Genomic DNA, 14,499 nt, shown 5'->3' with positions numbered 1-14,499 from the left:
GTTTCCACAAAGCTTTCAGATTGAGTTTTTACCCAGATTAATCAAGTTTAAAAACTGTGAAGGCCTTTTTTATTGAAAAAACTGAAGGTCATTAGCAGACCTTAAGCGTTCGTGAAAAATCTTGATGTATAAAAAGTTAAAGGTAGCTTTGCTAAAGGTAGCTAAAATTGAACAGTTTAGCTACGAGTACCACTGTATTATATTTTAATGTGTTTATGATGTTTTATGTACATTGTGTCCGCCATTTTTGGCGTCTGACGTCTGTCACTAAGCTAAAGACTAAGCGTAGTTAGCCAGAGGCGAAACTGTTATGACATCTATTCATTTCCTGCTTACATACGCACTGTAAATAATCTAGATAAAATGTATTTATTTCCTTACATGTGTATTGATTGTTTTACATATGTGGCACTGACGATATTAAAATTTACAAAACAACTCATAAAACTCTTTCTACTTAACTCTAATACTCGTAGCAATTTTGATCAAATCGCGCTTATTAGCATAATACACTCTCTAATATAATAAATAGAGTAATAAGTAATATAAATGTGCATATATATTCTGCAAACGATAAGGTAAGCAATCACTAATGGTTCTAAAACCTACGTGATACTACTGCGAAATATAATCTATACGCCAAAGAAAATGGCGTACAGTCAGCATTAATAGTAGCGGATGAAACAACGCGCTAAAAGTATCTGATATTCCGGATTTCTAAATAAAGATAATTCTCTAAAATTTACTTTCAAAAGTATATCTTTTACAGTCTAAATTGTTCTACATATAGAACCATCAACTTTTTTTAAGCTGTTACAGAATGTGTACAGGTGCTGTGGATAAATACAGGCTAAGGAAGAAATATCCACTACCAAAGACCATTTGGGATGGTGAAGAAACCGTATACTGCTTTAAAGAGAAAAGCCGGAACGCATTGAAAGAATGCTACTATCGAAATAGGTAATATAACAATGTTTATTTATTAACCATGTAGGGAAAGTCAGCGTTGAAATATAATTTTATTACCCAGGCACTTATACCCACTCGGAAAACTGTTTTTATATTTGAAAACAGTGGGAAAAATCGGTATCAGGGACCGGACAACCCTTTCCGCGATAAAAGCCTTTCAATGGGCGTCCCTTAAACACGGCTAACCCATTGAAAAACTGTCCAGTTTAAATTGCTAGCACATTCATTTGACTACCCCTTACCGAAAAACTTTGCAAAAAATAAAGCTAGCCCTTTGCAAATGCTAACTGCTATCTTATATGCCTTGCAATCCCTTAATAAGGGTTACCCTTATAATTTAGCGCATTTTTTAAGTCGTATACTTTTGAAACCTTGTTTGATCAGCTACTTTTGATGCTGACTATACCACTGCGAGTGTTTAGTGGTGTGTTTCAAAATAATCTAAATGAGCTTAAAACAAGAGTTTTTTCGAAGTGGATTGTTATGTTATGTTTTATTATGTTTCTTGATATTATTATTTATTGTAATACATTTCTATAACGCACATAAGTTATTTTACAAGCTTTTATTTAACTTGCCCTTGACCCACTTCCCGGTTACCGATGAAGCTGAAAATTTGCATACATATGTAAGTTGGGTTACAATGCAATATTATGGTACCATCAAGCTTATCTGATGATGAAGACAGGAGGTAGCCATAGGAACTCTGTGATAAAACAACGCAACCTAATTGTGTTTGGGGTTTTTAGAATTGTCTCGATGAGTATTAGTTGCCTGTGGAAAAAAAGTACAGTCAGCGATAAAAACTTGAACCAAAAATTAATTTTTTGCCAAAAACTTATTTAATATTTATTTTAGTGACATGCGTGGCATCTCGCCAGTAGTCGGAGACGTACTAAACGCAATGAAGTGCCGGAACTTCATTGAGGGGCGGAAACATTTTGTTACAGATGCCGACTATTACTCTACCTCAATGGTTTTGATACTACCCTTATTGTCTTGGTTATTGGTACGCACTTCACGTACGACTTTTTCTTCATTTCGCATGAACCAATTAGCGAGAGTGATCTTCAAGGTCGTAATAAAAAAGATCAAAACCGTAATACGTTGTTAAATCTGAATAGGGCTCAAGATTAATCAAGTCTGAAAGCTATGAAGATGATTCATATAAAGTTAAAAACTAGCTTTGTTCTGTCTCATTCGAAATTAGAGCAAGAGGCCGGTTCCAAAGGATTTTTTATTTACTCTAGTCCTTATAGAATACTATACTGAAAGAACAGAGTGCAAATTTACATTTCTTTTTGACACATTACCGTAATTTATTAATAAACATTACATTAGTTCTGAAAAGTTTGCATAAGTATTCCTTAAAATTTGAATGTCCATATATGAACTTGGCCAATCGGTTGGCACATCAAAAGACTAAGTCGGTCTGAATAATAGGTAAGCTTGGCTGTACGTATACGTTCGTATTCGTACGAGTATTATTGCACTTCTATTCTGCACGCATCGGAGGAAAAATTGCTCTATTGAATATATAGATCCTTATTATATTGTAAATGCCAAGTACATCGAGGGTTTTGATTCGAGAAAAAAATAGGACGGTACTTTACTAAGATGTCGCAACTTTTATGATATTATTTTAAAACTGTCAAGTTCTGCAAGACAACCGGCCAAAAGGAGGCGCAAAATTCTACAGAAATTTTAATTTTAAACAATGACAAAAATAATGATGTGGCCATGTCAACCGTTGTCACTTTCTGGAGTCTAATTGGATTCCAGTAGACTTAGCACGCGTGCACCACGACAGTAAATCACGCGAGCGAGATCGACTACTAATATTTTTGACCCCCATTGCAAGAAGAAGAGTGTTATAAGTTTGACCACTATGTGTGGTTGTGTGTCCGTTTGTGTGTCTGTATGTGTCATCGTAGCTCTTAAGCGGGTTAATTAAGATTAATCAAATTAGACCAAGCTACGTTAAAATTGGCTACGATTTTGCTAGCCCAGACAGTGCCAGTGTTATTTTTATCTGCGGTGGCAGCATGGTTGCATTTTTATCATCTGTCACTATACCTGTCACTTTCGCACTTACATACCTGTTAGAACGTGACAGGCATGGTGACAGGAGAAAAAATGCGTCCGTGCTTTGCTCGCTGGGCTTTCAAAATCGCTGCCAACATACGTCGCTGCTAACTCTGTGTTTTTCATACAAATAGGTTCGTCCGTTTCATTTCGTTAAGGATTTTTTGTATTTTTTAACATATTCTAACTGTATTAAGTAAAAAAGGATTGGTAGTTCGATACTTCGCGCCAGTTTTTACTTCACAACCTAACTATGTGAACACGCGAGCTATTCCTGAAGAATATGACTTGACAATGACACGTCTAGATGTAACCCCTCAGAGGAAGGCCAGTCCCTTCACGGACGCGTTCAGCTATTAGATTAATCCGTATAAATATCCAATATTCTAGACCCCTGGGACTGAAGGCAACAGATTCCAGTAAATAAAAGCTATTTATGTAACGCTTTGAATGCTCTTACATTTGAGAACTCTTTAATGGCTTAGCCACCGAAGAAAATAAAATCCAAGCTCTCGCGAAATAAAATCCAAGTTCTATTTGATTTTCAAATATTGTCGATTGTTATTCATGGTGGGGTTGTATTTTTATCTAAACTGATGATTCCCTATCTCCACAGTTTTCATGTATAGTCACGGAATTAGAAGGTTTGTCACTTTTGAACCTTAATGCCATTGCCCTTTACATATCTACTCTACTGGTCTATTCAGCCTAATGTAACGAGTGCTATGATTTGTAATTAGTATTGTCTAGTAAAGACTGTGAGTTGAATATCTATCATTGTATGCCCTCATTAAGTCATCATCATGTACGATTAAAGGATCTAATGTGTTCTCTCCAACTGTATGACTACCTAAATACCTTCAAAACTCACTTTAATCGTGTTATCATTAACAATAAAATTTTACGACCAGTCACATTTAAAGCCAATATAATACAATACAAATAATCCCAAACCTTATATACAATCCTAACAAAAATTTCATTAGCGCGATGTAGAAATCGCCGCTCCCGGGACAGCGCCATCTCGCGTGATATTTAGTAAACATCTTTGTATGAAAGGTACTCTACGAACGTACGGATGCGAATACTAACATGATACGCCCACGATTCCCGACATCCAGTAGGTTAGATCCATCCACCGCCACCGACGTCCTCCCATTCCTTCTCGTGTGCGGATTTATTGACAGGATATCTTCAGTTGTTCTTGATGTCATCTTTCTTCTGTCTTAATAGCGCACTCTATGACGCCTTGACATCTCGATAGTCCTCCATTGAAAATTAGATAATGGACTGGCGCCATATTTAATGTATCAGTTTATCAAGTTCATGGATCGTTCGTACAACCCGCCCTAATGGTTTTAATCCCTAATCCCTACTTTAACCCTTATACCTTTTGACCTAAGCGTAAGGGTCTATGCCACTTTCAAAGTCTTCAAAAATGATATTGAGGTTTTTAATATCATTTTTTTCTAAACTGAATAGTTTGCGCGAGAGACTTCCAAAGTGGTAAATTGTGTGTCCAAAGTGGTAAAATGTTGAACAAGATCTAGTAAGTAGATTTTTTTTAATACGTCATAAATGGTACGGAACCCTTCATGCGCGAGTCCGACTCGCACTTGGCCGCTTTTTTGATTATTAAATATATTTTACCTTCTTTTACTCTAATATTTTTTTTTTTTTTGTAAAATGTAATCAACACCATATCTGAACCGCCTACCGCGAACCACGTTCAACGTGTTGCCTCCCTGTCACACTTACGTACGAATTTGCAAGTGCGAAAGAGACGCAACACGTCGAACGTATTGTATATTATGTATATATATATTTATTTATGTAATGTATGTATGTGTCTTTATGTATTTAAGTAATTTACAATTAATTTATGTGTATTAGGACTCTAATTCTTTCAATAATAATTTATTTTAGTTTTAAACGCACCGCCTACAATATTTTCTGCTTTGCCCTAAGGTTGACTGATAGAGAATGCCTCATGGCATTAAGTTCGCCTTTTGTACATTAAATTTTTCTTTTGTGCAATAAAGTTTTTTTTTTAATAAAAATAAAAAATAAAAACGTATTTGGCGGTAGGCCCTCTGCACCCAACGTCTACATAACAGGAGCATTTCACGTAATTGTCAACCGTTGTCCCGTATAATTAAAGTACGAAATCAATTGCGTTTGTACAGAGTACAGATCAGCTTATGGCATAGACCATCTATGGCTTATGGAATGCTCCAATCCAAAACATAACACTCTGTAATAAAATAAGTTTAGCAGCATTTCAGCGAACGCCTGACTCTGGCGGTAGTGTTACCTAAATAAAATTTCAAATCGAATTCAGCGTGGGATGTTTCATTTTCGTAGTTGAATTTTAATGTTCATGTATTAAAGTACACCATAACTAATACATAACTGCTCAAAGGTTAACTAGAAGAGATCCCTTGAAGGGATAAGTTCGCCTTTGTACTTAGCTTTTCCTAATTGTAAGTTCCTTTTATTATGTGTTTTTGCACAATAAAGAATTTACTACTACTAATAATAATAATAGGGGAGCCCAAGAGGGGATTCTTTGGAGTTACTCTCTCCCCTACTATAAGTATACTTTTTAAAGTGAAGTAGGTTTAGAGTAATGTATTAGAGCTTAAAAATATGATTAATGTAAATGGGTTATTACATTTTTTCACTTTGTGTCGCATCCAGCAACTTTTCAATGACATACAGTAATGAAAAAAGTTCGTGTTACAGCGACGGGCTATCATGAAATTAAAAATACACGCACGTTTTCAATTTTCATCTAAATGTCCCATTTAAAGTTTTAAAAGCGTGTATAAAGATATAAATTAATTAGAATTTCTATACGAACTTTAATGTTATTGTGCGCTATTGTACGAGTATGATTTGACATCCGTTTAGAGGACACGTTTCATTATTTCTTTTTTATTCGATTTAACTTGAAATATAAACCATGATGTCCACTGGACTTAAGCTAGCCAGGTATTTAACTTTAACAAGCAACTAGGGAACTATACTAACTAGGCCTTACCACGACTGCCTTAGCAATGTTAAAATGATAAATTCCCTAACTTAGTAGTAGTAGTAAACTTGGCATTAACTAGGCCTAAGGGCGGTTCATCCCGACCTTTCAGGGGTCATGGGGTTGTGTAACGATCAGTAGAGAAGATCTGGCCAACACCAGCAGCATACATCGTCCACAAAACGACGAGGATTGACATCCCCACATCGGTGGGGAGCGACCCGCCACAGCCGGCGGAAGCGACCTCTCATATTTCCCTTCCAGAGAGGTATCGAATGACATTCATCCATCCCGACCTCATGATGACAAGTCAGGTAATTGTCACCTGTCACACTAATATGAAAGAGTGATACAGACACAAAGCGTTTCGCTGTCGTAATGCAAGCGATTCGTCACCTTGGCTAGACACCCAGATGTGCACTTTATTAGGATACTTTAATTGGTTAATTTGTTGGTTTTTGTCAGGGGTAAATCGCTACACCAGAACTGGTGTCGCAAAGTCGCAAAAATATGTCTAAAACAAGTGGACACTGCATCGCAGCCAGTTACAAAAACAATGGCAGTAATGCTGACAACACATAAGTATATATAATCGGCAAAGTTTTACGCACGTTTGGTATACCCTAAACAGGGCTTTTAGTACGTAGTACTATTATTTATTCTGTACTCTTGTGAGTACCTAAGTACGCGAAAACGTACGTTTTAAGCCCACTCCTCATGACTAACACAATAGCAGCTCGAACTTCTATTCTTTTGGTTATTAATAATATTCATTAGTGTTCATATACAATGACAAACGGCTCTATTCGCAGAATGACATACGATAACGATAAGTTCTGGTTCAGATAACTTCTCATTTAGATATCGTTTGTATGTCGTATAATTGATAGAAGCAGCTAGATTCGGGCAACCAATGTCACTTTGACGTTAGAAATATTGTAGATAGATCTTATTGGGTTCACAGCGGAATCGAAATAAACGTCAATTTTGACATGTCGTTTAGTTATCGATCTTTCCAAGATCTTAAACATGTCTTAATCATTCTTCGAATCGGGCCGTTAAAAGACAAGCAATATACGTTTTAGTTTAAGTCAGATTTAAGTGCTTTACATGAGTGCTCATAAATAATTCATATCAAATCCAAACCGACGGCCTATTAAACCCTCAAAGACAACGAAAACTTGTCATTTTAATATAACAATACTGTACAAACTGCTCTTGACAGTATTATCAATTTAGTGAATATAACAAATTATGTAGTTATAACGACACTTTGCAAAGTCTGGCCTTACATGCTATTCAAACAAAGTTACTTATAATATCAAAGGGTCCCCGGGACCTTGTTTGCGCCGGTCTAGAACACTCAACATAATCTCAGCCTTTAGACGTAATAGTCTAGCACTTTCTCAGTCTACGTTTCGTAATTAATTAAAAATCCAGGGCAAGCTAGACTTTACATTAGTGAGAGTTAAGGCTGGATTTTTCTTTCTAGTCTTCTCGAGATAATAATGATCACAGTATAATAGATGCAACTTGAGGCGAAGTAGGTGTAGAAAGCGTTTGCGAGGAGCGGGATAAGGTGCTGAAGTAAAAAATGTAAATTGAGTTAAAATTATTTTAAACGGAGTTGTTACAGGCGTCCATAAGCTACGGTGACTGCTTACCAGGGCCCGTACATGTTATGCCGTTGACGGAAAAATGACGTCACGCTACATAGAGTATGATTCCAAATAGAGAGCGTGCATGAACTGTAGGAGGCAGCACAGGAGCCGTCAGATTTTTGGCGCGAGGCGTAAATGTGATGTTTTTTGTTCCGATGTAGCCCACAAGATGGCAGAACCTACTATGCACAAGAAAACACTTGACGTGTAAATGTGCCTGTTTATGGTTCCGATTCAGACCACAAGATGGCAGACCCTCCAACGCGCACGGTCCCTATAGTATTTTCGTAATTATTAATCATTTGTCAACCTCTTCAGTTAACTGATATAGATACTTGACAATCAGTAATGAAATAAAATAAAATGCGTTTATTTGCTTAACATTATGTATAGATAAGATGGTACAGTCAATGATATTATGTCCAGATAATGTCAATACTTTATACTAGTACGTATGCAAAATATTTTAAAAAACCTATTTACATTATATTACATTAAATTATATATTAACATAATCAATTACAATAACATTACATTTCAATAAATTATTATTATTAAATATTAACAATGAAAATAGAGCCAAGAATAGAATGAATAGTACAGAAACATTAAAATTGACTTTCATCTTATTGTCACTCAAATAAACATTGTTAGTTTATTAAATAATACATATTTTTGATTGTTAACAGTGTATTTCATGTAATAAGTATTTATTTTTCTATGCGTCAATAGGTAAGTTATCCAAATTTGTAGTGTTGTAATTAATAATCAAACGAACTTACCTGTGAAGTTTGATTACAATTATACGAGTATCCAAATCCAAGACAACAAATATAATTTACTAGCAGCAGTACACGTTATCGTGCCGTCCAAGTCACACATTTTAGAGATATAATATTTAAAAAACAAGTTCGCGCTGTCCCTCTCACTCGCTACGCTGCGTTCCTGCTCGAACATCGCTCCTCCAGTACCCGTCATTATTTCAGAGTTATTTTTGTGTTATTAACAGAGACTATTTTATTTTCATTTTTGGGGATAGGGGGGCGGTTTTTGTTGTCTTGGATTTGGATACTCGTATAATTGTAATCAAACTTCACAGGTAAGTTCGTTTGATTATTAATTATACTTCCTATCCAAATCCAAGACAACAAATATAATTTACTAGCAGATGTTCAGAGCTTTGTATTGAAATTCAAATCCTGAATGCGAAAATAAAATAAAATATCAATATCAAATCAGTATGTTACGAACATACTGATATTATTGATTTTGACTAAAGAGAACAACGTACCACATAGAAGTTATTAATTTATATCCAATTTTAATAATTATTTATGTATCTACATAGTATAAATGTAAAATGTATGTATAGCATAATAAAATATTATAATGATAAGCGTCATGCATTAAGAAGTGAAATTGCTCTTGGTATTTCATTTCGTTAATGAAGAATATTTTTTGGAGTTATATAACCATTATTATGGTCTACACTAGGCCGCAGCAGCCTTTAGGAGTTAAAAACATGTCTTAATCGAGAATTATGTGAAGTTTTACAGACTATTTCCGTACTAATGTCTAGTATTTTGAATTATAACATAATATGTATACTTAAGTGTGTATGCGTGTGTGAGTTTTTCGGAACTTATGTACGAAATACTGATATCTACCAGTCGCTTTTCGGTGAAGGAAAACATCGTGAAAACTAGTGCCTATCTGGGGATTACCTGCTAAGCGGACCCCAGGCTTCCATGCACCGTAGCAAAAATGCAGGGACAACGCGAGGAAGAAGGAGATACTTAAGTGTGATACTAATTTTATTTCAATACCAATCAGTGGCTGTAGCACGGTCGATTTATTAACACTTGTCAATAAGCCTGTCACGTTCTAACAAGTATGTAAGTGCGAAAGTAATAGGCTTAGTGACAAGTAATAAAAATGTGACCGTGCTTCAACTGCAGGTTTCTCTTTTTTAGACAATACATTTCCTACTAGTTAATTATAATTCGTGCAAATATCAACCCTTGATAAATAGTTTGCAAGATAAATACCTAATCGATTCAATTTCACCGAGAACTCGTAAATAGATCAGAGGAGACAGAAGCAAATAAATTATCAGTAACCCTAATTAAGCCTCTATTTATAGATCCGAACGATACACGTGGTACAATAATAATGGAAAACTTAGAAAGTTGTAATAATTGACCAGTTATTTACTAACTTCTACGAATCTAAGCCGAGCAGCAAAAGTAGTTAACGATTGTTTAAGTAGTTATAAGTTCATGCCCTGAAATAGTAGAAAGTATCGTGAAATGGAAGTATTAAAAAGATAATTCTTAAGAAAGGTTCTTTTTAGGGTTCCGTAGTCAACTGTCGGTCCGCAGCTTTGCTCTTTGCTAGTTAGTGCTAGAAAGCTGCAATTTGGCACGAATGCATAAATCATTCATGGCGGCAGAACAGTAAAATAAAAACTACATAAAGAGTTCTTTTAGAGTACCTCCCATACTATAATGTTTATTTTTTTGCTTCAAATCAATAGTGTGAGACTGGGGCATTGTTGGATAGGTATTTCAAAACGAAGTAGCGAGGGTCGCCAACAATCATGTTTTGATAAAGTTAATATTTTCGAAAAATAGGGGACATTCTTTTGAACGTACAAAAAATCGCAAAACAAAAGCATAGTAAATACTTTCAATGAAAACTGTAGCGAACCTGCTCGGTCTCGGTCGGATAGGTGTTAAATTTGTTAAATATCAAAAAGTGGCGCCATCTGACGGGGCACCACCTAAAGATTATGGCGCCATCGCTCGAAACGATGTCGCTATACCTTTGGCCTTTGATCTATTAGATGGCGCCACATTTATAATATATATTTATACTAACATCAGCCATACTTTTACTTAACCAACCATCGGTTTTGCAATAAGAATTATGAGTTATTAATTAACGTGTTATTATTAATTAATTAAAGTGTACACGATGGTACAGGTACCGTAAAGTATAAAAATATGGTGGCATACAACTTACTCAAAAATATGTCCCATGCAGTATTTAATTCACCGACATAAGAGCTCATCATCATTTCCTCGTGTTGATTCAGCATTTTACCAGGGCTCATAGGACAATTGGCGTAGGCAACAATAGTTTTAACGAAAGCGACTGCCATCTGACCTTCCAACCCAGAGGGTAAAGTAGGCCTTAGGGCCTCCGCTAGCTGACGCGGATTATCCGGATCGGACGCCCCGTCTAATAAGAAATTGTATGAACAGCGCTAACTGGCGCGGGCGCGTGCGACGGATTTGGCCTGGGATCAGGGCTACAACCGCGAAAATCGAAGTTCGTCAATTGCGAGCATTTTTCTCTGTCCCTCTAATTACGTCTTAGTGTTAGTGTAATTAGGTTTTCGCGGGAGGCCCACGGGACCCGCGAGCGTGCGCACGCGGCGGGCGTCCGCGTCAGCTAGCGGAGGCCCTTATTGGGATTAGTCCGATTACCTCATGATGTTTTCCTTCACCGAAAAGCGACTGGTGGTAAATATCTAATGATACGAGTATTTTGCACATAAGTTCGGAAAAACTCATTGGTACGAGCCGGGGTTTGAACCCCTGCCGGCCTGGCCAAGGTGACAATAGCTATCGCTTAAACAACGAAACGCTTTGTGTCTCTCTATCACTCTTCTATATTAGAGCGACAGTGACAGTTGCGTTTCGATCGCTACGAAACGTAAGCGATTTGCACGATGGCTACGCGGCCTGACCTCCGCATTGCAAGTCGCACGCTCTTACCGCTGGCTACCAGCGATTTTTTCGTCGACATAAGAGCTATGGGCCTTATTTATAAATAAGATGTGTGCACCCATATTTTTACACTTGACTGTACGGTCGAGGAAATTTATTCTTTAGCAGTGTGCGGTTCAAGTAAATTTGGGTGTACATATTTATGCTAAGAGCTGTCCAATGTAAAGTGAACTGCTTAAAAATCAATGTCCTCGACCATACATAGGTACCTAAAAATAAAAACCCTAGAGATTACAGTAACAGCATCCTTTAAGTTTAAATCCCTTTATCGTTTTTGTTACTCGTTCGCTCGAGAGTCGAGACTATTTTAAAGTCGACATAACTTCCTTCTATAAGTTATATAATACCGTCGGCGAGGCGAGAGTGGCGAGACCTCGCACGTTTTCAATAAAGATCATCTCCTGTCGCCATTTTCCCGGTTTTTATTAGGAAGGATTTATGGATCGTGGACAGAATTTAGCAATTTAAGGTGCGACCAGACCGCAGCTTAAAAAACGGTCACGATACGGAATCGCAGTGACGCGTCGTATGCGTACCGTTTTTGACGCATGCTCCCCACACCGCTGCTTAAAATACGCTGACGCACCGTAAATTGATCTGCGTAAAAATCGCAAAAAATATTACACGGAGATCTTATGGCAGACACCACACCGGTGACGTAAAATACGCAACTGTTTTGCGAACAAAAAAGATTCGCGTGAAGCACGTCACTGCAATTCCGTACCGTCACCGTTTTTTAAGCAGCGGTGTGGGGAGCATGCGTCAAAAACGGTACGCATACGACGCGTCACTGCGATTCCGTATCGTGACCGTTTTTTAAGCTGCGGTCTGGTCGCACCTTTACTTAATTAATGGGACTGAGTGGTTTGTCGTGCGAGTTTTAGTGCTATAATTACACTGCGTGGTTACTTAAGTTTACAAAGACCTCAACATTTATATTACGAGTAATATTATAAGACGGGCAGTTTGTAGGAAATATCTTTGAAAGTACAGTTTGTAAAAGGGTCCCGTGCGAATTTGAGTCGAGATTTGACGTGTCGTCGAGAGTCGAGATTAAATTGGATACATATAGCTAAATAAATATTATGATGCAATTTTACGCAAACCTAGACCAAAAGTAAGCTCAATAAGGCTTGTGTTGCGTGTACTAGAATACGACATCCAACACATCCATAACTCTAGAACAAATAATAATAATATTTACACGTAAGGGCAAACACATATCTGCCCTTATCGAGATTGGAACCCAGGACCTCCGGCTTCAAAGGCAGGACATTGAATACACATACATCAAAATTTATTAAAGCTCAACAAAGCAGTCTTACTTAATCAACACTTTATGTTACGTTATTTTATGGTTCAATAACATAAAATTAAATATAACAGACTCTCCAAGTTCTCAAGTAAACCATACTAAAGGCAGGTTTTGTCCCTCTCGCGATTTCAAACCTTAATCGCGTATTAAGTTATTGTTATGTAGTTATTCGTGTGTTTAGGTATTATTATTTCTCAACTTCTATCACTCACTGCATCCCCTACTCACATTACTTGTCTGGAAGAGATCACTCTTTACTTCTTTAGCGATAAAACCGCACGTTGTCTACCATAGTCAAGTTCTTTTTCATATTGGTGAGCAACAAAGTTAGTGCAAAGTTACCTCCGTCGTTTCGAGGACGGTGTTGTTGTTGTAATGTTGTAAAAATTGTGAAAGTTTAAATCAGTTCAAGTCTGTCAAAAACGCACTACGAGCATTATACGTTGTTTTTTTTCCACTATTTGTCCCAGCCGACTTGAGTTTGAGTAGGTACCTGTACCTCTAGTGTAACTTCCATTCGATAGCGTGACGTAACTGTCGCGTTTAGGTTAAGTCTCATTTTGTATGGGATTTTGAACAGCGCGCCAAGCGGGACGTTTTGGAAAGTCAAAAATCTCATACAAAATGACACTTAACGCAAACGCGTACGTCACGTTTCGCTGTCGAAAATATTTACACTAGGGGTACTGAATACAATACAGTGTGTATACTTACTTTATAACTTACTACCAACATACTATCTTCAACATCTTTGATTTGGTACATAAAACAATCGATAATCGTGTTATGCCCAATTCCCCATGCTTTTTCAATCACGGTAAATAAACCGCACCTTTATATTTTGATTTAAACCGAGGCCAAACATCGTTTTACGCTAAACGAACGCAAACAAAGTTTTGTTTGGCGTGAGCCAGACTTTCACGGCGAGCACCGGTTTTATCAAATGCGGCAAAAATCAAGAACTTTTAATAAGATTTTTTTTTTTATTACGAAAAGGTAAGCATTTGACCACAATCTCACCTGATGGAAAGTGCCGATGTAGTCTAGGATGGAACATGCTTACCTAAAAGATGTCTATTCACTCTCGATTTAAAAAGTTCCAAGTTATAGTGAAGATTACAAGAAACGCGAGAGAAATGCAAAGTTCTATTTAATCGAAGTGTTTTTTCCTTGACGGCAAAGGACTATTACGAAAAATACCTTTACAGTACATATGGGGCTACTTTATAGCACTAGTGCGAGAAGTAGCATATTACGTTACTGTGTCGAACATTTAAAGGGCCATATGTACTGTAAAACGTTGTACGATACATGTGCGAATAGGTAATTCGCAACTCGTGTCGATTTAAAACACTCCCTTCGGTCGTGTTTTAATTTATCGCCACTCGTTTCGAATTTCCTATTTTTCGCACTTGTATCGTAATGTACTAGAAAAGGTTCAAAGAAGCTTATAAAAGCGTTACGCCATCATAACTTATGACGCGGGTTATTTCTTTTTCTAAGATTAACCCTTATTCGTAATGACATTTGAAGCAGAATTTCTGCTGTTGCTTTTAGTAATGTACATTAAATGCGCCAGAAATTCAAATTATAATTAAATTTCTCAAAACTATAGCATGTGTAGGCGTAGATATATGGCTT

The sequence above is a fragment of the Cydia pomonella genome, chromosome 18 (genome assembly GCF_033807575.1).
Source record: "Cydia pomonella isolate Wapato2018A chromosome 18, ilCydPomo1, whole genome shotgun sequence".
Taxonomy (NCBI): domain Eukaryota; kingdom Metazoa; phylum Arthropoda; class Insecta; order Lepidoptera; family Tortricidae; genus Cydia; species Cydia pomonella.
The sequence above is the reverse complement of the archived record's forward strand: the minus strand, read 5'-3'. Positions refer to the sequence as shown.